The 24,388-nt window shown below is 44.9% G+C and overlaps 1 long non-coding RNA gene across 1 annotated transcript; it reads left to right on the forward strand.

Moving 5' to 3' along the window:
* Positions 1–9,514: 9,514 nt before the first annotated feature.
* On the forward strand, positions 9,515–15,127 carry LOC120438699. The gene is made up of 3 exons (XR_005612056.1): positions 9,515–9,527; positions 14,285–14,331; positions 14,486–15,127. It is a non-coding gene; the product is annotated as an uncharacterized LOC120438699 (long non-coding RNA).
* Positions 15,128–24,388: the final 9,261 nt, after the last annotated feature.

Here is a 24,388-nt window from a genome sequence, read left to right on the forward strand (position 1 = left end):
CAAAAAGCTGAGGGATCTGGGACTCAACAGCCGTCTGTGTGCGTGGGTGTTGGACTTCCTCACTGGCAGAACTCAGGTGGTGAGGGTGGGTAGGTGTGTCTCCGACAGCATCACCATCAACACAGGAGCACCACAGGGGTGTGTCCTCTCGCCACTGCTCTACTCCCTCTACACTTCAGACTGTGTGGCCACCCACGGCTCCAACACCATCGTGAAGTTTGCTGATGACACAGTGGTGTTGGGTGCCATCTCCAACAGCAATGAGGCGGCCTACATGGACGAAGTGAAGAATCTGGCATCATGGTGCCAGGACAACCACCTCCAGATGAACGTCGGCAAGACCAAGGAGCTGGTGGTGGACTTCAGAAGGAGTCAGCACAGAGACTACAAGCTCATTATCATTAATGCAGCTCCAGTGGAGAGGGTGCAGTCCTTTAAGTATCTTGGCGTCCACATCTCCTCAGACCTGACATGGGCTGCCCACATTCAGGTCCAGACCAAAAAGGTTAGGCAGCGCCTGTACCACCTACGACAACTGAGGAAGTTCAGGGTCTCTCCAAAGATCCTCAGGATTTTCTATACAGGCGCTGTGGAGAGCATCCTCACACAGAACATGACATTGTGGTTTGGGAACAGCTGTGTGAAGGACCAAAAAGCTCTCCAGAGAGTGATCCGTACAGCAGAACGCTGCTGCAGGATTGCTCTCCCCCCGCTTCAGGACACCTACACCAGGAGATGCCGGACTAGAGCAGCGCAGATACTGAAGGACCCGTCCCATCCTGGCAACAAACTGTTCCAACTTCTGCAATCTGGTAGAAGGTTCCGCATCATCCGGGCAAGGACAGAGAGACTCAAGAGGAGCTTCTATCCCCAAGCCATCCGGGCCCTAAACTAACCCCCCCACCCCCCCCACCCCCCACACACACACACCCGCCCTCTCACATCATCTATAATTGACTGAGACTCTCCTCCAGACACTCAATTCCTTTAACTTTAAATATGTTTATATTGTCCACTCTGTAAAATAGTCAGATGTCTATTCATATTAATGTACAGAATTCACCTGCTTGCTGCTCCTACTGCACATTCACCCAATGTATATACTATATATATATATATATTTATAATGTTATTCCTCTACCCCCCTTTTTTTTTTTTTTTGCACATGTCGAGGGCGTGTCAGGTTGCATTTCACTGTGTGTTATACTTGTATAACTATGCATGTGACAAATAAAGAACCTTGAACCTTGAACCATGTCTCTTTTCCGGGCTGTGCCCCCCATGGACTAATACCCAGCAATCAGAAGCTCGCCCTCGGGCACCCTCCCCAGGCCTGGCTCAAGGGTGGGGTCCCAGTAACTTTATCTGGACTATTCCTTTGATTTTATACTCATAGGGGTCCAGTGTTGTGCCAAACAAAACTGGGGGCCAACTTTAAGCCCATAGCACAAGTTAGCATCAAGTGCGGAATCTACCAAGGAGGTGCTCTGGCCCCAGTGCTGTTTTCTATCAATCCTAACTCCCTCAGTGAGATAATTAATAAGACTGGCTACCGGTGTTATCAAGCTGTATTTCAGAGTGAACGTGACATCAATTCACTGATCCACATCAGCAGGACCTACAGCATGGACATCGGAATATCGTTCTGACTGGAGAAGTGTACAGGGATGGTGACGAAGAGAGGGACGGTAGTCAGAACTGGGTACATTTGAACTACAAGAAGCAACCACCAAGTACCTGCAGATGGTTCAGAGTCCTGAGGTGTTAGGTAAACGGCAAGAACAGGATCCTGGCTATTGTTAAAATCTCCCAGTTCTTTTAATCTTTGGGCTGAAGGAAGGACAATACTCGGTGTATAATAATAATAATCAACCATTATTTATTTCCATACAATTCAACACTTTTGAGCATAAACCATCATGATGGGGAGACCTGCATGCAGAGGGTCACAGCAAATCTCAAAATGGTGACGGGTTAGTCAGCCTTTTATAGTCTCTAGTGGCCCCCACCTAGTTGTAAAAGCCTAAACATTCACATTCTTTCTCTCTTACGGCGCCTAAGTTATGACCTCGGCTCCCTGTCTTTCTGCTCTCCGTAAAGGTGGGGGTATGGAATGTGGTCTTCTCTTCTTCTATTCTAGGCACAAGGTCTCCTGCACACAACATTCTCTTCATGATTCAGCAGTATGAAATGTCAAGAAACAGTGTAACACATTCAACAGTGTTGAGTAATACAGGTCAATCCAATAGATCTAATGATTTTCACACTCTCTTAGGTCAGAAGTATAATGCAAACTAAAACTACATACTGATCACACACTCTATATTAAGGGGTATAATATGATCTACAGCAGTATCATAATTCAACTACTTTAATTACATATATAAGGTAACATATGATAAGGGTCCAGTGTTGTGCCAAACAAAACTGGGGGCCAACTTTAAGCCCATAGCACAAGTTAGCATCAAGTGCGGAATCTACCAAGGAGGTGCTCTGGCCCCAGTGCTGTTTTCTATCAATCCTAACTCCCTCAGTGAGATAATTAATAAGACTGGCTACCGGTGTTATCAAGCTGTATTTCAGAGTGAACGTGACATCAATTCACTGATCCACATCAGCAGGACCTACAGCATGGACATCGGAATATCGTTCTGACTGGAGAAGTGTACAGGGATGGTGACGAAGAGAGGGACGGTAGTCAGAACTGGGTACATTTGAACTACAAGAAGCAACCACCAAGTACCTGCAGATGGTTCAGAGTCCTGAGGTGTTAGGTAAACGGCAAGAACAGGATCCTGGCTATCAACACCTAAGCTCTGCCCGTGATCAGATACCCTGCTGGGATAATAAGTTTGCCAAAGGCCGAAATGGAAGATGCTGGCATGCAGGGCATACATGGAATGCCATAACCAAGTGCCTGATATAGTATACAGAAACATCTGTGCCAAGTATGGCCTGGAAAGTGGTGGAGAATGACCAAGCTAAGATCCTGTGGGACTTCAAGATACAGACGGACAAAATGGTGATTGTTAACCAAGTAGACATAGTAGTTGTGGATAAACAGAAGAAGATGGTAATATTGATAAATGCAGATGTACCGAATTCAATTCAATTTTATTTATATAGCGCCAAATCACAACATAAGTCATCTCAAGGTGCTTCATAGGTACAGAGAAAAACCCAACAATCGAATGAAAGCAACATCAGGAAGAAGGAACACGAGAAGCTGGAGAAGTACCAAGGGCTCAGTGAAGAGCTCCAGAATTTACCTTCTTTCTCTCACGCCAACTGGTAGCGGCAGATGGCCACCCCTCCATGATCCTGGTTCTGCTCGAGGTTTCTTCCTGTTAAAAGGGATTTTTTCCTTCCCACCATCACCAAAGTAGTTGCTCACAGGGGATCATGTGATTGTTGGGTTTTTCTCTGTATGTCTTATTGTAGGGTCTACCTTACAATAGAAAGCCCCAACAGGCAACTGTTGTTATGATTTGGTGTCGTTTAAATAAAATTGAATTAAATTGAGAAGATGTGGACGGTAAAGGTAACAGTGATCCCAGTGGTAATCAGAGCACTAGGTACGGTGACTCCCAAGCCAGGTGAAGGGCTCCAGCAGATCCCAGGAACAAAATCTGAGGTCTCTGTCCAGAAGAGTGCAGTCCTAGGAACAGCAAAGATAGTGTGGAGGACCTTCAAGCTCCCAGACCTCTAGTAGAGGACCTGGGTTTGATGGATAGACCGCCCGCAGGAGCGAGAGGGGATTTTTATTTTTATTTATTTTTTTGTTATGTGTATATGTTTGCGTGTGCATTTCTGTTTTTGAGAGCTGCACTAAAAGTTTTCAGACCACAAAAGAGCAATAGAAAAGTATGTTTCAATGGAAAGCTGAACTGTTTGAAACAGTCCTCCACCCCAAGCAGATTAAATAATTTAAAATGTACCACACATTGAGATCATGCTGTAATCTTTGTTGAGATTATGTATCCAGTCATCAGCTGGAAACTGTTTTTAGTTCACCTCAATTCAATTTCATTTATATAACACCAAATTGCAAGAACAATTGCCTCAAGATGCTTGGTAGGTTTAGAGTTTGTTTTCCCAAATCCTATATCAGAAGGCTAAGAAGGTGAAGCAGCAACTGGCCAATCAAAATAAAGTGGACTTTTATTTACAGGTGAACTGAAAGGGCAAGGAGGTTGTAGAACCACAAAATCTTAAAGGTACTCATTGTTTTGGGTTTTTTTCCCCCATTTTATTTATACTCTCAAGCCCATAATGATTCAGGGGCTGAGCTGTCAACAGATCGCCACCTGGTGGAGAGTTGGATCAGGTGGCGGAGGAGGATGCTAGACAGACCTGGCACACCTAAATGTATAGTGAGGGCATGCTTGGAACGACAAGCAGAGGCCTTGGTTGGTGAGCTTTCAAAGCACACCTCCGTCAGAGCTTGAACAAGATTCGGAGGGTGACCGGGGACATTGAGTCTAATAGATCATGCTTATTACTTCCATTGGCAAAGCTACCTTGTAGTTAGGGACCGAATGAACGAGGTTGAGGATACAAGCCGCGGAAATGAGCTTCCTCCAAAGGGTGGCTGTCCTCTCCCTTAGAGATGGGGTGAGAAGTTCAGCCATCCAGGAGGAGCTCAGAGTAAAGCCGCTGCTCCTCCACATCAAAAGGAGCCAGTTGAGGTGGTTCGGGTATCTGACAAGGATGCCTCCTGTGTGAAATGTTCCAGGCATGTCCTACCAGATCCAGGGGGGGCAGATCCAGGACAAACTGGAGAGATTATATCTCTTGGCTGGCCTGGGGAACCCTTACTGTTACCCCAGAAAAGCTGGAGGAAGTGGCTGGAGAGGAGGAGGTCTGGGCTTCTCTGCTTAGGCTGCTGCTGGCCCCGCGACCGAAGATGGATGTATTGCTCTTATTTTCATAGTGTCGTTTACTGTGATTAGGTTTCCTAGTCCATTGGCTAAAAAACACCCCCAAAACATTAGGTTCCCACCTCCATGTTTGACATTGTTCTTAGGGTTGAAGTCAAATTAATGTCAAATGTCAAATAAAGGAAACATCTTTGTGGCCAAACAATTCAATGTTTGTTTCATCTACACATAACACAGAAGACCAGAAGTATTCTTTTTAGTCCAGATGACCATTTACAAAGGCCAAGTGGGCTTTTGTGTGCCTTCTTTGGACAAGTTGCGTTCTCAATGATAAGCATCCATTGAAGTAGTATGCAGTTTGGGTTGGACTGTCTGCCTTGTGACATTGGCAGCCAGCAGAGCACATATTTACCAGGATGGCCTTGGATTAGTTTTCACCTCTCTCATTATCTTCCTGGCCAGCACAGGTGTCATTTTTGGCTTCCGACACATCCTCTAAAATTTTCCACAGTTCAGGACATCTTGTATTTTTTTTAATAATAATTTGCACTTTAGCCACTGAAACTTGAAAACTTGTAGTCCTTTCCTTGCTTGTGAGCAGCCACAATGCGCAGCCGCAGGTCCTCACTGAGCTTCTTTGTCTTAGCCATGACTGTCCGCAAGCCAACTGCAGACAGCTGCTGTTTTTTCATCTGGTATTGAACTTTGGATTTTCCCAAACACTGTGACAGTTCATAAGGGTATGAATAATTTTGGACATGACATTTTTTGCTCAAATGTAAATAAAAGCTAAGTTTTTTTTCTTTTTTTTCTACAGTGATGCCTCTTGTACATTGTGTTATGTACAAGGAGACACCTGTGTTATTTCTGTTCAAAAAAAGTTGCTAGATTAATAAAACTTAAAGTCAAAATTGCCAGGCATATGAATAATTGTGGGCTTGACTTTATATTTATTAATGTTAAAAAATGTTTTGCACACTAATATATTCCTTGTCTTAGTTCAAAATATGATTTCATTTTTTTCAAATTCTTTTTCAGATTAAGTGGCTGTAACCTCTCCGAGAGAAGCTGCTACGCTCTGTCCTCAGTTCTCAGCTCACAGTCCTCTAGTCTGAGAGAGCTGGACCTGAGTAACAATAACTTACGGGATTCAGGAGTGAAGCTTCTTTCTCTAGAACTGCAGAGTGCACATTGTAAACTGGAAACTTTGAGGTCAGATGTTCTGCTTGTTGTTTTTACTATGTTTTATGGCTGATATCTGATGAGTTCTGATCTTAAATGGTCACTAGGCTTCCTTTCCTTTTTTTTCTTGAGAGCCATGCCTAAAGATGTCAAAAACTGTAGCAGAGCAGTACAAACTACAAAAAAAAGTTTTGTATTTTTGTAAATAACACCCTTTAACTGGGACTCTGTTTTATATGATTAGTATTTTGAAAAATGTTCCGAACACTCACAATATGTAATGTTTACAACACACTGATATCTTTTGTTGAGGTCATGTTTCCAGTCATGAGCTTGACATTGGTTTTTTGGAAACTTGCCAATCAAAATAAATTAGTCTATTCGGGATCGGTAAACTTAAAGGGGGAATGAGGTAAAATAAGTTATTTCAGATAAAGGATTAAGTGAGGGACCACACCAAGGTCTAGGATTTGATAAATAAGGATTACCTTCAACAAATATTACATTTATAAAAGTGACTAGCAGTTCTTTCTTACCAGCAGGTACAGAGCTTCAACCAATAAGTCTTCTAGCTCCTCAATTATTTATTAGGGGTGGGAGTTTAATCCTGAAATTCCTTCTGAAAAATTTAAACACAACAGTATACCAGCAAACTGTGCATTGACAAAAGTTCCCCTTTGCTTGGAATGCAAAGTGCGATTAAATGCGTTAATTTTTTTAACTCATTTTTTAAAATTAATTAAGCGCAATTAAGGCAGAAAAATCTGTCTTTTTAAAAGATGTAATTTGCTTTGGCAGTTGAAATTAGAAGTTTTGCAGTAAAGTTTTACAGAGCTGGACTTTTGAGTGAGATCAAGCATCTGTTTAACAATAAGGATGACACTGAATCAGGCGGTACAGGTTTTATGCTATAAAAAAGATTATTATGGCTACCTCTTCCCAGCACGGATGTGGCAGTCTGCTGCAAATTCTCTTTGTACTGTCCACATTCGCTCACTCCCTCGACCTTGCCTTGGATCTGCTCCCTCCTGTGTAAGAGACAGAAAAGAAAAACAACCCCTGCCTTGCCTTGATAATGTTATTATCCATTGTTCTTCTACTGATTCTAAGGTCTGGTTCAGGATATCTTGTTCAGACCCAGTGTTATGGCCCTAGCAGGGCCACCTGAAACTGCACTTGTGTGAGTGTGGTGTTGTTCTCTCTCCTCCGCCTCCTCTCTTGCGCCACCCCTCTGTCTCTCTTTTACTCTGCCCTCGCTACAGGACCCAGCTGCTGTTCATTACCCTCGTTTGGCACCTTTGATTGGTTTTTACCTTTATTGTGTGACCTATTCCTTTTTTTTGGTTTTATTGATAAAGCGGCGTTGCCATCTCTGTATGTTAAGATTATTTGTAATAGAACTATATTACATGCTAAACACCTCTGCCTGGCTTTGTTTTCATTCTGTTTTTGCCTATTTTACAAAATAATGTTTGAGCAGTTTGAGCAGTGAAGCTTATTTTTTTAAGAAGAAAAATTGCACTTTATTTTGAAATTATTGTTGTTATTTGAAGATGATACCATTTAGAGAGTGCACTTAAAGTACTTAAAACAGCACTTTATTTTTAAGTCTGCCCAGTTTTGTCAGGGGATATAATTTTTGTTTCTCTGTTTTGAATTGATATACAGTTTAAACTTTTTTTTTTCTGTAGAAAATGAAAGCGCTTGAGTTTACAACATTCATGTCCACGTCTATTATTTGATTCTGTCCCCCACTAACACACATTAAAATTTAAAAAAAGCACTTTGGGGCAAATTTTCTCAGGCAATTAAATGCGGTTAACCAAGATCAATTAATTCCAAAGTCTCTAATTGATTTAAAACAATTTCATAGAGTCACATTCCTAATGATGACAAATTGTTTTTCAGATTAAGTGGCTGTAAGCTCTCAAAGAGAAGTTGTGAAGCTCTGAGCACTGTCCTCAGATCACAGTGCTCTAGTCTGAGAGAGCTGGACCTGAGTAGCAATAACTTGCAGGATTCAGGAGTGAAGCTTCTGTTTGCAAAACTGCAAAGTTCACGTTGTACACTGGAAACACTGAGGTCAGATCTTTTCACTTTGTTTGGTTTGTGTATATATACATACATTTTTTTTCTCACATTCCCCACCCCCACCCCACAGTTTAAGTGGCAGGAAATGGATGGATCAATGAATGAATCGACAAAATGAACCAGTTAAAACTTTAGCTTATATAGATTAACTTTGTGTTTATTGCAGTTTCTTAGTATTTTTTTTCCAGTTGTAAGTTTAAGTAAACTGTTGCCTTTATCTGACGATAAGATTCCTTAAAAACAAAAAGTTCATATTCTTCATGTTTTATTTTCAGGCTGAGTTGCTGTAACCTCTCAGAGAGTAGCTGTTACGCTCTGTGCTCAGTTCTCAGCTCTCTGTTATCTAGTCTGACAGAGCTCGACCTGAGTAACAACGACCTGAAGGATTCAGGAGTGTCACCTCTGTCTGCTGGACTGAAGAATCCACAGTGCAAACTAGAAATTCTCAGGTCAAGATTCGGGCTTTTCCTTTCATTACAATCTTATATCTGAATCATGAAACCCCATAAACGGTTTCTCTTTTTAGTGAGCGTCACTTATGTTTTGGTGGAATTTTACACACCAAATTACTTTATGTAGATTTGAGCAGATGTTTCATGCGTTGTCCTGGCTGATTTCCATCCGCTACACTGACAGTACACTGTTTATGCCGTCTTAATATTAAGACTGTATAAAGTTGGTATGAAGGTGGAGTTCGGTCAATAGATCTCAGCATCATCTGCTAAAATTCATATGAATCTCTACTACACTTGATCTAAGCTAACTGACCATGAAACCACAGCCACTGTGCACAAGTCACACACTTTTCTTTATTTTAAATCCTTCACAGTACAACAAACGAACCTCTTTATTCTACACTAACCTCCCTTTATCCTCGCTCCTCTTGTATAGCTCGATAGATGCTTAAGTGTCGCAGGCCTTTGTTTTTATTTCCTGTTGTTTGCTTGGTACTCCAGCTTCCTCCCATGCAGTTATGGAGTTTATGTTAATTGGTGACTCTCAGTTGGCAATGTGAGTGTGAACGGTTTTGTCTCCATGTGTATGCCTCTTCGCCTATGGCAGCTGGAATTGGCTCCGGCTCCTCCTAGATCCTAAATTAGATAAATGGAAGAAACTGAATAGATGTAAATGGATAGATGTTGTTGTATCTGACAAACAGAAAATAATTCTTCACAGACTGATTGTTTTGTGTGTCTGCAGTTTGTCAGGCTGTCTGATCACAGAGGAAATCTGTACTTCTCTGGCCTCAGCTCTGAGCTCTAACCCCTCCCATCTGAGAGAGCTGGACCTGAGCTACAATCATCCAGGGGCCTCAGGAATGAACCTGCTGTCGGCTGGACTGAAGGATCCAGGCTGGAGACTGGACACTCTCAGGTATTCAGAGAATGTCTGATAGAGGAGGAAGAGCTGGAAACTGTGTCCTTTACTCACTTCCTGTTTGTTTCCTGCAGATGAGACATGAACAATCACACATGCAGGAATATTTTCAGGGACAGACACACTAGTCTAGCTGGATAGTACATGGATATTTATGTAGGGGGTCTCCAAGGAGTCTGTTTGCAGGAACATTAATGATAACTGATAAGTCATGTTGAGAGTTTCATTAAAGGTAGACCTACAGTTAGGTCCATAAATATTTGGACAGAGATAACATTTTGTAGCTTTAGATATACTTTATTAGGCCACAGGTGTACTGTACCTGAGATAGTGGCCACTGTGTTCCTAATAAAATGTCAGCCATGTGTATGTTTCTCATGCTGTATGTCCACAGTCTCAGTGACAGTCAGTGACACTGACAGAAAAATGAAACAAGGCTGTGAATCATTTCAGTCTGTGTGGGTGACAAAGAAGCAGACAGAAGCAGCTAACATTTGGAAATGGCAGCTTAAATATGTGATTCTCTGATAAGCTAATGCTGCTAATGGGCCTTTTTAAAATCAATATTTCATTCTTATGCTGTTGTTTGACAACAATAACAGTAAAATATGTACTTCAGAACACATTTATTGTGAGTTCAGCTGTGAATGTAGAGTTTCTCAGAATACATCATGGTCACACAAAAGAGGCAATCCTAAGAGTGTTAGCATTGCCTTCTCACATTGTTAAAAATGAAGGGAAAACAGTTTTGGCATTAGTGGATAATACAAATTCACCTGGAATTAGTATTAGCTACTAATGGTTTTTCACCTGAAATTAGTATTAGCTGCTAACAACACCTTACTTATCAGTAGCTTCTAACATTGTTAAAAAGCAAGGGAACACGGTATTAGCAATATCTGCTAACAGTTTTAAGCCTTAAATTAGCATTAGCCGCTAATAGCAGCCTACATGACATTAAAACCTCACGTCATTATAATTCAGGGGAAAAAAGTAGCATTAACTACTCTTTAGCATTAGCATTAGCTACTCACGTTGGGGTTATCCAAATTCATGGGCTGCATCCTCCTGAGGACGCATTTGTAGACCGATTACATCTACAAGGCTGTCCAAATTCGTAGACTCCTCTCAATGCAGCCAACAAATGCATCCTCCTTTTCCCAGAATTTGAAGGAGTGGTCGGGTGTGTCCTTCGTGGCCCACCATATCCCAGAATTCAAAGCGTGGCCCAGCCATACTCCAGTTTCCGGCAATGGCGGCCGATACTAAGTTTTAAAATGACTCTTATTAACCTTACTGGGTCACAAAATAAGCTTTTTAAATATTTTCAGGCAAGAATGTAGCTGTGTAAACTTCACATATCAGCTCGGTTTATCAAGATATCGCATATTTACAAAAGTGCTTTGATTTTTCGGAGACGTCTGTTACCCACCAGCTCGCTAACCGAGAGCTTGAGGGTCACTAGAACCGCCGAGAACGGCAAACTCTCGGCACATCATTTTCAGATCACCGCGGTCTTTCACTACTCAAGTTAAACGTAACATATCACTTAGACAACCTAAAAATTTTATTGTTTGGCGTTTTTCAGTGTTTTCTTTGTTTGTGAGTAAATCGGTTTGGCTGGGATTAAAGTTACTAGATTAGATTCGATAAAATAAAACTTTATTAATCCCCCGGGTGGGTTCCTCCTTGGTTTTCACACAGCTGAATAATTGTCAAACAGAAAACTGATTAAACAGAAGTGTGAGACGGAAAGAATTTACATCAGTGTCCTGTTATTATTTAGATAGCAAGGAGCAGACACCTTATGAAACTCCACCGAGACAGCGGTGACGCTAATCAGAAGGCTAGACGGTCCAATTTCACAGCCGTTTACTTCCAGCCTACCAGACCTTCGGAGGACCCGGCCCACATAGACCGCAAAGGCCGGGTCCTCAGTAGGATGCAGCTCATGAATTTGGACATGACTATTGTTGAAATTGAAGACAAAACAGCAGTTAGCATTATCAGATAATGCTAACTCCACTCAAAATTGCATTTGCTAATAACGGCATCCTACTTAGCATTGGCACTCACATTGTTATAAAGCAAAAGAAAACAGTATGAGCATTAGCTGCTAATGCTTATTCACCTAAAATTAGAATTAGCCACTAATAGCGACCTACTTAGCATTACGTACTTACATCGTTATAACGCAAGCGAAAAGACTATTAGCATTAACTACTCACATTGGTAAAAAGTAAGGGAAAACAGTGGTAGCATTATTGGATAATGTTAATTTACCTCAAATTACCATTAGGAAAACGGTATAAGCGTTAGCTATTCACATAGTTTAAAAGGAAGGGAAAAAGGTGTTGCCGTTAGCAGATAATCCTAATTCACATGAAATTAGTAATAGCCGTGAACTGTGCTAATCAGTGCAGTTAATACTGCTAATGGCCCCAAGAGCTTTTCCCCAGTAACTGTAGCCCTGACAACACTTCAAATAAAGCCTATATTTAAACTGAGAGTGATTGCTGTTGGAAAAAATATGTTTTGCTGCTAATCATCCACAGTAATACAATTAATGATATTAGGCTGCTGTTAGCTAGCAGTGGGGGTTGTTGGGGGGTGTTGGGGGCGGGACTTCTTTCTGTGACTGACTGGAGGATTCAAACCAATCAGATGACAATATTCCACCCCTTGAAGTGTATTTGTCTTTATCAGTGTCTAACAGTATGTTTATGAGAGCGGTGTAATGTCGAGAGAGAGAGGGAGCAAGTTTTGATACGTGAGAGATTTGTGATGCTGCTTCGTGAATCGCTACCTTATTGTGGTGGAGGGGTTTTTGTGTCCCAGGGATTCCAGGGGATATATTGTCTGGGGGCTTTTGCCCCCTGGTAGGGTCTCCCATGGCAAAATGGACCAGACAAAGAGCGATTCAGAAGACCGTCAAAGGAGTTTGCAAAGAAAAGCGTCTGGACTTCCTTAAGTTGCTTGAAGACGTTTCACCTCTCATCCGAGAAGCTTCTTCAGTTCTATGGTCAAATGGCCGAGAGTCCCAGATTTAAACCCAGTGGGAGTATCCCCCCAAAGAGGGACAAAGGACCCCCTGATGATCCGTTTTCCTGATGATCCTCTAATCACATCCTCTAATTCAGAAGACCCTTATGAGAAAAACATCGAGGGAACAGTTTACCCTTCCCGGGATAGGGCTACCGGGGCCCCGCCCTGAAGCCAGGCCCGGGGAGGGTGCCTGAGGGTGCGCGTCTGATGGCCGGGCCTTAGTCCATAGGGTCAGGCCGGGCACAGCCCGAAAAGGGGACATGAGCCCATCCTCCCGCAGGATCACCACGCGCAGGAGGCGCCATAGGGGTCGGGTGCATTGTGTACTGGGCGGTGGCCAGAAGCGGTGGGCCTGGCGGACTGATCCCCGGCTACCAAGATTGGCAATTGGGACATGGAATGTCACCTCTCTGGTGGGGAAGGAGCCTGAGTTAGTGCGTGAGGTTGAGAGGTACCGGCTAGATATAGTCGGGCTCACCTCTACGCATGGCTTGGGCTCTGGAACCAGTCTCCTGGAGAGGTGCTGGACTCTGTCTTCGTCTGGAGTTGCCCCTGGTGAGAGGTGGTGGGCTGGGGGGGTATTCTAATATCCCCTCGGCTTGCTGCCGGTACGTTGGGCTTCTTCCTGATGGTTGAGACAGTTTGTTTCCTGCGCCTTAGGGTCGGGGAATGGGTCCTAATGGTCATCTGCGCTTATGCGCCGAGTGGCAGTTCAGAGTACCCAGCCTTCTTAGAGTCCCTGGGTGGGGTGCTGGAATGTGCTCCACCTGGAGACTCTGTTGTCCTACTGGGAGACTTCAATGCTCAAGTGGGTAACGACAGCGAGACCTGAAGGGGCGTGATTGGGAGGAATGGCCTCCCTGATCTGAATCCGAGCGGTGTTTTGTTATTGGACCTCTGTGCAAATCACAGCTTGGCCATAACAAACACCTTGTTCAAACATAAGAGTGTCCATAAGTGCACGTGGCACCAGGACGCTCTAGGCCGCAGGTCGATGATCGATTTTGTAATCGTATCACCAGACCTGCGACCATATGTTCTGGACACTTAGGTAAAGAGGGGGGCTGAGCTGTGAACTGATCACCACCTGCTGGTGAGTTGGATCACATGGCGGGGGAGGAAACTGGACAGACTCGGTGCACCTAAACGTGTAATGAAGGTGTGCTGGGAACGCCTAACAGAGGCCCCAGTCCGCGAGATCTTCAACGCACACCTCCGGCAGAGCTTCATTGATACAGGCCATTCGATCCCTATACAACCGTTGCAAGAGCATGGTTTGCATTGCCGGCAATAAGTCAGACTCGTTCCCGGTGGGTGATGGGCTCCGTTAGGGCTGCCCTTCGTCACCGATTCTGTTCATAATTTTTATGGACAGGATTTTTATGGACAGGATTTCTAGAGATGAGATTTCTAGAGATGAGATTTCTAGGCGCAGCATTTGGCTCTAACACATCCATTCACATCATGAATGGGGTAACAGATCCAACACATCTCTACACACCTTTCACATCATGGAGATAAACTGTTCACATTTCTTCCTTCAGGCAGACGATACAGAGTGTTGTTAACAAACAAACAAACACCACAGACAATTCATTCCCCCGGGCTTTCACTTTGATGAACACTGTGAATGTTCATGTGTATGACAGCCATGTAATGTCCATGTGTGCATGCTGACTGTGCTGCTCTGACCCCCCTCCTCCTTTCAGGGTGGAGCCTGCTGGAGTCCGATGGTTGAGACCAGGTCTGAGGAAGTGTAAGTGTGTTTTTAATGTGATTCATGAAAACAAAGCAGCACACATTAAACCATCTTCATCATTCTGATGTCAGGAGTCATCATCAAAGTGTCAATCAATGAACAGATGATGGATCAATAACTGCAGCTGGATTGTGTTTGTTCTCTCCATCAGATTCCTGTCAACTCACAATTGACACAAACACAGTTCACCCAAAGCTCCAACTGTCTAACAACAACAAGAAGATGACAAATGTTGAGGAGGATCAATCATATCCTGATCATCCAGACAGATTTGATTTTAGTCCTCAGCTGCTGTGTAGAAATGGTCTGACTGGTCGCTGTTACTGGGAGGTTGAGTGGAGAGGAGACATTTATATATCAGTGAGTTACAGAACAATCAAAAGGAAACGAAACATTAATGACTGTTGGTTTGGACACAATGATCAGTCCTGGGGTCTGAACTGTTCTGATGATGGTCCTCGTTCTCTCTGGCACAATAACATAAAAACATCCTGCTCCTCCTCCTCCTCCTCCTCTGTCTCTAAAAGAGTAGCAGTGTATGTGGACTGTCCTGCTGGCACTCTGTCCTTCTACAGAGTCTCCTCTGACACTCTGATCCACCTCCACACCTTCAACTCCACATTCACTCAAACTCTCTATCCTGGGTTTACAGTCTTGTCTCCCTATGCCACAGTGTCCCTGTGCTGAGTTGAGTGTAAAGAGTGTACTCCTGGTAGAGAAACACTCTGACTGTTGAACAGATAGTTCAGTCTGTACATGTCTGTCTCTTTCACTCACAAAAATGTTTTCAGATTCATGGATTGAATCAGTTGATGTTTGAAACTCTTCTAAATGATTCCTTGTAAACTTTTTCCGCTTCAGTCCTTTAAAGATGGAAGCTCCCGTTATTCCAGGATCCACATGTTGTTTTCTGCCTTTTTCCACTCAAAGCTTCACAGTGAATCTCAGTATGTTGTGTTTCTCTGAAGCTCAGTTCACAACCAGCTCCTCTGCATTTTCAACAAGTCTGAGCTCATTAAAATGAATCCAAATGTTTGATTTCTCTTTCTTAATGGGATGTTTCCATAATGGCTGAATAAGTGGACATCCAATAGTACTCAGTGTATCAAATATTAAAGACATTCAGCATCTCTCATGTGTTCTGTCATTCTGTAAAAACAGCTGCTTTTAAAAACTGATCCAATCAAAGAAACATGAACTTCCATATTGATCAGATTAATACGTACAGCTCTGATATCACTAACATCTCCTTGAACTCTTCATTGTTGGTGATTTGTGTCCCTCTGCTGGTGAGAAGATGAACTGCATGGTATCATTCTAAAGAGCACAGATGACATGAAGTGTTTTACAAACTGCTTTTTCTAATTGTTCAGGGTCCTGCTCCAGGAAACAGCTTCAACAGACTCTGGCTTTCAAAATAAGACCTAAGTCTGAGTTTTTAAAAAAGCTCTTATTTTGGAGGGAGCTGACATTTAATCTTCATGTTATCCAGTAGCGGTTTTAGATACGGGTGACACGGGCGGTTGCCCGGGGCGGCATCGTGATGGGGGGCGGCATCACGGGCATCGGCAAAAACAAACAAACAAAAAAAAAAAATGCTCGTACTCATGCTGCCCCGACGGCAGCCAGCGCATATTGGGAATGTCATAGGCACCGATCGGTTTTCTATCGCCCATTTGCTGGGAGTAAGGGCGCCCTCCGTTTGAGGTGCGCCTGCTGCTTTATGCACAGGGAGGAGAGGGCGGGCGGCGGGGATTCTCTGGCTGGCTGGAGCAGCATCTAATAACCAACTCGCAAAATAAAACAAAATAAAAACAAAACAACAAACACGAAAACACCGGACATTATGATACAGACTTATAATTTGCACCGATATTTTTTTCGAAATTCTATACACGAAAACTGAGCGCGAGAGCCCTCGGTGCGCCTGCGCGCTGCTGAAGTCAAAGTAAACTTTATTGTCATCTCCGCTACAGACAGTCCAGTATATAGAGAGACGAGATGACGAGGGAGTGTTCGCCCAGGGCGCCAAACAGGCTAGGACCGCCACTGATGTTATCAGTCCATCAATGGGCGTTATTAGCAGTTATCACCATATAACTGTGGCTCACATTGGCCCTCCTGCACCTGCTAGCAGGCTCAGTAGGTCGTTATCACCAATTGGTGAGCCGGATCGCTGTGTCACTGTAGGAGGGATGACGATGAATCCAGATCCAGTACAGACAGACTCCAGTTCACTTCACACTGAGACGGGCGCATAGCAGCTAACTTCTGAAAATTGTCAATTTAATCAGTTTCAATATGATTTCCTCATGAACAGAAACAGATTTCATAATGAAAAGGCGTCTGAACTTTACTCTTTTGCCACAAGCATCATCTGTATGATGGAAGTTGAGCCTGGACATAGTTTTTTGCTAGTATATTACTTTAGCTGACGCTAGCTTCAAAGCATGCAATGAGAGTGTTAATAACGTTACTAATGTTCAGTTACACTTTACTAGGTCACATCTGTGAGACACGTCACTTAAATAAAGAAGGAAATATTGGCTCTGTTTTATCTGCTGTGCCCAAAAGTGACTCCCTGTATTTAAACTGCTATGAATAACTTGTTGGTCTATAATATGTGAAACGTGTCAAATGTATGTAGTTTGTTGCAGAGGGACATTTATATATCCAATATTTATCCAGTTAAAAGTCACATTGAAATTCAAAAATGTCTTTTCAAGAGTTGTCTGTCCAAGATGAGCAGAAACTGCAACAAATATAACAATAGTTATTTAAGGCTATTTTAAATGGCCAAAAAGGACCAGATTGGTTATAATGCACCTGCTTCAGAGGAATAAAGATACTTGAAAAACTGTTTTTATTTTATGTATAACTGACCGAGGACACCATCAGTCAAAGACATTAAGACAAAAAGACATTACTCATACACAAACACATGGAAACATTGGAAATCTGCTTGAACAGTGCTCCGTGGGATGCTCAAGGCTTGGGAAATCTTTTTGTAGCCTAAGCCTGCTTTAAATTTCTCAATAACTTTATCCCTGACCTGTCTGGTGTGTTCTTTGGACTTCATGGTGTTGTTACTCCCAATATTCTCTTAGACAATCTCTGAGGCCGTCACAGAGCAGCTGTATTTGTACTGACATTTGTTTACACACAGGTGCACTCTATTTAGTCATTAGCACTCATCAGGCAATGTCTATGGGCAACTGACTGCACTCGGACCAAAAGGGGTTATTTATTTGTAAAAAAAATGTTTGGAATCATATATGATTTTTGTTCCACTTCTCACGTGTACACCACTTTGTATTGGTCTTTTACGTGGAATTCCAATAAAATTGATTCATGTTTGTGGCTGTAATGTGGAAAAGTTCAAGGGGGCCGAATACTTTTGCAAGCCACTGTAAATATGTGTTCATCGCTTCATTCTTAGAATTATGAGAAATAAATCAGAGGTGCTCAGTTTAAAGAACACTGCCTTTATTAAAAAATTAAAAATAGTCACTTTGTGGAGGTAAACACAGACGACACGAGAGCTCCTGATTAACACTGCTCGTTTATTGCTCATCACCACACAACTGAATACTTTTCCCTCCAAAACACAGCAACAACACTTCCTGAGAACTGGGTGTGAGTGGAGCCCTCCAGTGGTCCACCACACATGCCCCATCCGAACACCCAGTAGGGTCATCCCCTAGTCCAGAACCCTTTCTTTAATCAAACCTCCAGAACGGCTGAACCAGAGAGGTGGAGAGCTAGCGGAGGGGAAACGAGCCTGAGGACCAGGCTGGCATGGGCGGTCAGGAAAAGCTGAAGATAGCTCGGGCCCCGCCAGGTGGGGGGCACTCTCAGAGGAAGAAGCAGGGTTGTCCAGTCCAGATAAAGGCGGGCGGCCACGGCGGGGGCCCTGAGCCGGCATCACCTGATCATCCAGAAGCACATGTGCTGGTTTAAGTCTGTCAATAGAAACAGCCTCCTGCCGATCCCCAAAGTCCAAAAGGAAATGCTTCCGGCCCGGTTGAATAACCCTAAAGCGGCCGTCATACAGTGGACGCAGCGGAGGCCTATGAACATCATGCCTTACATGAAACAACAAAACAAACTGCGAAGAGTCCAACGACCTCGGAACAAAGGTGTCGGGCGGTGCCTTTCAGGCCAAACGGCATGCGCAAAAATTCAAACAGGCCTAAAGGGGTAATAATAGCAGTTTTGGGGACGTCTTCGGCCGCACTGGAACCTGGTGATGTGGGGAATGGGGTAACAGTTGTTCTCCGTGACATTATTCAAACGGCGAAAATCCCCAAACGGCCGCCACCGACCGTCTGACTTGGGCACCATGTGTAGCGGAGAGGCCCAGGCACTATTCGAGCGCTGACGTATGCCGAGGCGCTCCATTGCGGCAAACTCTTCCCGAGCGACGGGGTCGAGGCGGCGCGGGCGTGCGAACACCGGGGGACCGACCGTCGGAATATAATGTTCAACCCCGTGCTTCGTTGCCGTGTTTGAGAAGTTAGGAACAGGCAGTGAAGGGAACTCCAAGAGCAAACACTGAAAAACATTCCCTGAAGTCACTAAATTAGCCCGATTCAGAGGCTCGATAGCGCGAGTGAAACAGGGTATTGAAGAAAAAGACAGGGCATCGATTAAGCGTCTGTTTGCGACATCGACCAGCAGTCCATGGGCACAAAGAAAATCGGCGCCCAAAATAAGTACAGAGCTAGCGGCAACAACAAAGGTCCATTGGAAATCCCGACCATGAAAACAATCACGAACCTTTCCCCGAACATTGCGATGGGAGAGCCATTAGCCGCAATAAGCTGCGGTCCGCAGCCCGCTGCTAAACTGTCGGCGCCAGACGGGGGAAGGAGGCTCTTCTGGGAGCCGGAGTTGACCAGGAAACATCTCCCGGAGCGCGAGTCTTCTATGAAGAGCAGTTTTTCTTTGTCACCAGCGGTCGTGGCCGCTACAGCGCGCTGGCAGGGCCCGTGTCCCAGGGTCGGAAAAGCGCAAGGCAGCAGGCAGCGGCACGCTCTGGCGCCACAATGCTGATGGTAGAAACAGAGGTCCCGTCCATGGTGTCGCTGTGCTGCGATCTTTGCCATCAGCGAAGGATCGAATACGTCAGGGCAGGTCAGCAGGGAAGTGGAAGGCGCCGCCCGCGAGGCTGGAACTAGGTCGTGATCGTGGAAAGCGCGGGTAGCCAGGAGAATATGATCCTCGTCCTCAGCTAGGGAGCGATAATCCTTCGTGCCCAGAGGCGGAGAGTTGGCGAGGCCGGCTCTCACAGCCGCCGGCAGCTGTCGGAGGAAGATGTGGGTGAAGAGGAATTCCCTGTCGTCCGGTCCGAGAAAGGATAGCATATGCTCCATCAGTTCGAGAGCCGTACCGCCACCCAGGCCTGAGAGGGGGAGGAGCTTCTTGGCTCGCTCTGCATCGAAAAGGGCATAGCGCCGAAGAATCAGCTCCTTAATGGCGGCGTACTTCCCTCGGGTGGGTGGGTCCCGGAGGAGAGTCAACGCACGACGGGTTGCTAGCGGGTCGAGAGAGAGCACCACATGGTGATATTTCGTGTCGTCAGCCGAGATGCCACGAAGGGCAAACAGCCTCCACGTGGACGAACCACGACGGGGATCGTGAAGCCAAAAGTCCGGCAGCTCGAGCGCCACAGCAAATGCAGCTGCAGCCGGAGGCAGAGGGCTGGTGGCTGCTGAGTCGGTGCCACCATCGGACTGCAGCATGTTCGAGTCAGGGGTCACCAATGTGGAGGTAAACAAAGACGACACGAGAGCTCTCGATTAACACTGCTCGTTTATTGCTCATCACCACACAACTGAATACTTTTCCCTCCAAAACACAGCAATAACACTTCCTGAGAACTGGGTTTGAGTGGAGCCTTCCAGTGGTCCACCACAACTTAGTCAAATATGATACTTCAAATATTTCACTCCAGCAGGACATGTCAGCATTTCTGAAATATTTTTGTATTTAACTCTAATCAAAGCACGATCCAGATCCAGCCTATAAGAACATGAGCTCTTATCCTTTAGCCCCTCTGACACATTGTTATGTGTTTCACGGAGACATTCAAGATGGCGCCACGGCTGGCAGCCTCAGTACTGCGCTCTCTCACACTTTTCTTGTTTCTGTTTATTTTCTGCGCTTTTGGTCACTCAGACCACATCAATTTCTCCAGAGATCAACTGCTAAACATCAGGCAGTCGTCTTACTATATTTCTTATCCATTTTTCACAAACCCAGAAAGTTTATTGGAGATTTTAGTTGGAGGTGCAGCAGCTCTCTGTGGCTCCTGGAGGAGACGTAGACGGGGGACTCACGCTGGTGCGCTGGTGAAACTACGTCAGCGAGGATTCCGCACGGCACTCCCCTCCATTCACCTCGCAAATCTCCGCTCTCTTCCAAACAAAGTCGATGAATTACTGCTCTTAAACAACTAACAAGGACTTTGCAAGCTCTGCTGCCCTCTGCTTCACTGAAACCTGGCTCAGTGAGTGAGTCCCAGACGCTGTCTTAAATCTGCAGGGCTTCCAACTTCACCGGGCGGACCGCGAAACGGAGCTCTCAGGGAAAACAAAGGGTGGTGGAGTCTGCTTCTACATTAATGAAGGTTGGTGTACTAATGTCACAGTGTTACAGAAACACTGCAGCCCACACTTGGAAAGTTTTTTCATCAATTGTAAACCATTTTATTCACCGCGGGAGTTTTCTTCCTTCATGCTGGTTGGAGTTTACATCCGTCCTCAGGTCAACGCGAACAACGCACTGTGCGAGCTGGCTGACCAGATCACCACCCTGGAAAGGAAATTCCCAGATTCGTTTACAATTATCCTTGGGGATTTTAACAGAGCAAACCTTAAACACGAACTCCCTAAATACAGACAGCATATAGACTGCCCCACCAGGGACAACATCATACTGGATCACTGTTACACCACTCTAAAAGATGCCTATCGCTCTGTGCCCCGGGCAGCTTTGGGACATTCTGATCACTGCCTGGTCCATCTTAATCCAGTTTATAGGCAAAAACTCAAACGTGCCAAGCCCGTAGTCAAAACTGTGAAGAAGTGGACTAACGCAGCAAAGCAGGAACTGTAGGACTGTTTTGACTGCACTGATTGGACTGTTTCTGAAGCTGCATCTGATAACCTGGATGAGCTCACGGACACTGTGACATCATACATCAGTTTTTTGTGAAGACGTGTGTGTGCCAACAAAGACCTTTTGCAAATGCAACAACAATAAACCATGGTTCACTCCTAAACTCCAACATCTTCGTAAGGCCAAGGAGGACGCCTACAGAAGTGGTGACAGGGCCCTGTACAAGCAAGCCAGGAACACACTGACCAAGGAGATCAAAGCAGCTAAAAGGATCTACTCCCAGAAGCTGGAAGAACGGCTCTCAGCCAACGACCCTGTGTCAGTGTGGAGGGGCCTGCAGGAAATCACCAGCTACAGATGCCCCCCACCCACTGTTAAAAGCAAACAAAGACCTGGCAAACGAGTTAAACACATTCTACTGCAGGTTTGAGACGGACAGACTCCCACGCCTCACCCTCCCCTCCCCAGAGACACTGCTTCAGACACTGACCCCCAACACACCTCCCACCTCTTCCCCTTCACCCTCACCCTCCCCAATCCAGTCTTAATGACCACCCCCACCCTCCCCAATCCAGACTCAACGACCACCACCACCCTCTCTTCTCCTCTCCTGCTTCAAACGCTCCACCATCATCCCTGTTCCCAAGAAACCCACCATCACAGGACTGAATGACTACAGACCTGTTGCCTTGACGTCTGTGGTCATGAAATCCTTTGAACGACTGGTGTTAGCCCATCTGAAGGACATTACAGACCACCAGCTGGACCCTCTGCAGTTTGCCTACCGGGCAAACATGTCGGTGGATGATGCAGTGAACATGGGGCTGCATTACATCCTGCAACACCTCGACCGCCCGGGAACCTATGCCAGGGTCCTGTTTGTGGCTTTTAGTTTGGCTTTTAACACCATCGTGCCTGAACTTCTCTCCTCCAAACTCTCCCAGCTCAGCGTGTCACCAGCTACCTGTCAGTGGATCACCAGCTTCCTGACGGATAGAAAGCAACAAGTGAGGGCTGGGGGAGATCACCTCTGAAACTCGGTCCCTCGGTATTGGTGCCCCTCAAGGATGTGTCCTCTCACCACTACTGTTCTCCCTCTACACTAATGACTGCAACTCCAAGAACTCGGCTGTTAAACTCCTAAAGTTTGCAGATGACATCCCCGTCATTGGCCTCATTCAGGATGGTGATGAGTCTGCATACCGGCAGGAAGTTGAGTGGCTGGTACTCTGGTACAGTCAGCACAATCTGGAGCTGAACACTCTTAAAACTGTAGAGATAACAGTGGACTTCAGGAGACATCCCTCAACTCTGCCCCCCCCCTACCATATCAGACAGCCCTGTGTCGACTGTGAAGATCTTCAAATTCCTGGTTACCACCATCTCCCAGGACCCGAAGTGGAAGATTCATCCAGGATCTGTACCTCTCAAGAACCAGGAAACGGGCAGGGAAAATCATCACAGACCCCTCACACCCTGGACACAGACTTTTTGATCTGCTGCCCTCTGGTAGACTGTACAGAAGCCTGCAGACCAGGACCACCCGACATAGGAACAGTTTCTTTCCCCTCGCCATCTCCCTTCTAAGCAGTTGACCTGTCACATTGCTCCCACTGCCAGACTGCAACTGCACCTTATGTACATACTGTTGTAGTCATTCCACCTCATTTCATTTCTGTATTTTATGTATATAAGTTTAGATTGGTTATTTACAGTTTGTTTACACAGCTTTGTGTATGTATGTGTATGCATGTGTAATGTATATATAGACACGTGTGTGTGTGTGTGTGTGTGTGTGTGTGTGTATGTGTATGTGTGTGTGTGTGTGTGTGATTTACATTGCTGTGCTTGAGAGCGTCCATCTACCGGAACCAGTATTTAATGTTCGCTCCATAACAAACATTTATTCATTTATTCTAAGCGATCTCCTTATTAAAGGGTCTCTAGATTTTATGTGTCTGACTGAGATGTGGTTGCAAAATAAGGATTATGTCCAATGTTCCCTCTAATTTTTCATGTGTCTGAGCGAACACACAATGTCCCTGAGCTGTCCCTTGGATCACTGGATCACCTTGTCATTAACATCAGCCACGCCGCTTTGCCCTTTTAGAGCTGTACATGGTGAAGCTCCTCCATACATCTCTGACCTGTTGAAACCTTGTGCTTCATCCCGAGCACTTACGTCTTTAGGTCAGAGGTTACTGTTGGTCCCACGGACTCGGTTCAAAACACGTGGGGATCAGGCTTTTTAGGCACCGAGGCTGTGGAACTCCCTACTGTTGTCTTTACCCTTTCTAGACTCCACTGACTCTTTTAAAAAGCAGCTGAAGACATTTCTATACAAACGAGATTATGTGCTATATAAATATATTTTACTTACTTACTTGAATAAAAGTTGATTTATGAATATAGTTCACAATATTTTTTGATTAAAATGTGATTTATTTTTTACTTTATCACCTAATTAAATTATAATTCTGTAAATTAGGGTAAATGGTAAATGGTCTGTATTTGTATAGCGCTTTACTAGTCCCTAAGGACCCCAAAGCGCTTTACACTTTCAGTCATCCACCCATTCACACACTGCTGATGGCAAGCTACATTGTAGCCACAGCCACCCTGGGGCGCACTGACAGAGGCAAGGCTGCCGGACACTGGCGCCACCGGGCCCTCTGACCACCACCATCTGTAAATAAGGGTGATATGTGGCCTGTGTGGGTTCTCTCTGCTTCCTCCCACAGTCCAAAAACGTGTATGCTGGGTTAACTGGAGATGTGTGGTTGTTAGCATAAATGTTTGTCTGCCTCTGTCTAGCTCTGTTTTTACCTGGCTACATCACCATGGTTACTGATGCTTAACCTATAACCTGGTCTGGAGCAGGTTACGTTCAGAGTTTGTGTTTAAAATTGACTGAAGTGCCTCGTTTTCACTG

This window comes from Oreochromis aureus, linkage group 3, assembly GCF_013358895.1.
Source record: "Oreochromis aureus strain Israel breed Guangdong linkage group 3, ZZ_aureus, whole genome shotgun sequence".
NCBI classification, from domain to species: domain Eukaryota; kingdom Metazoa; phylum Chordata; class Actinopteri; order Cichliformes; family Cichlidae; genus Oreochromis; species Oreochromis aureus.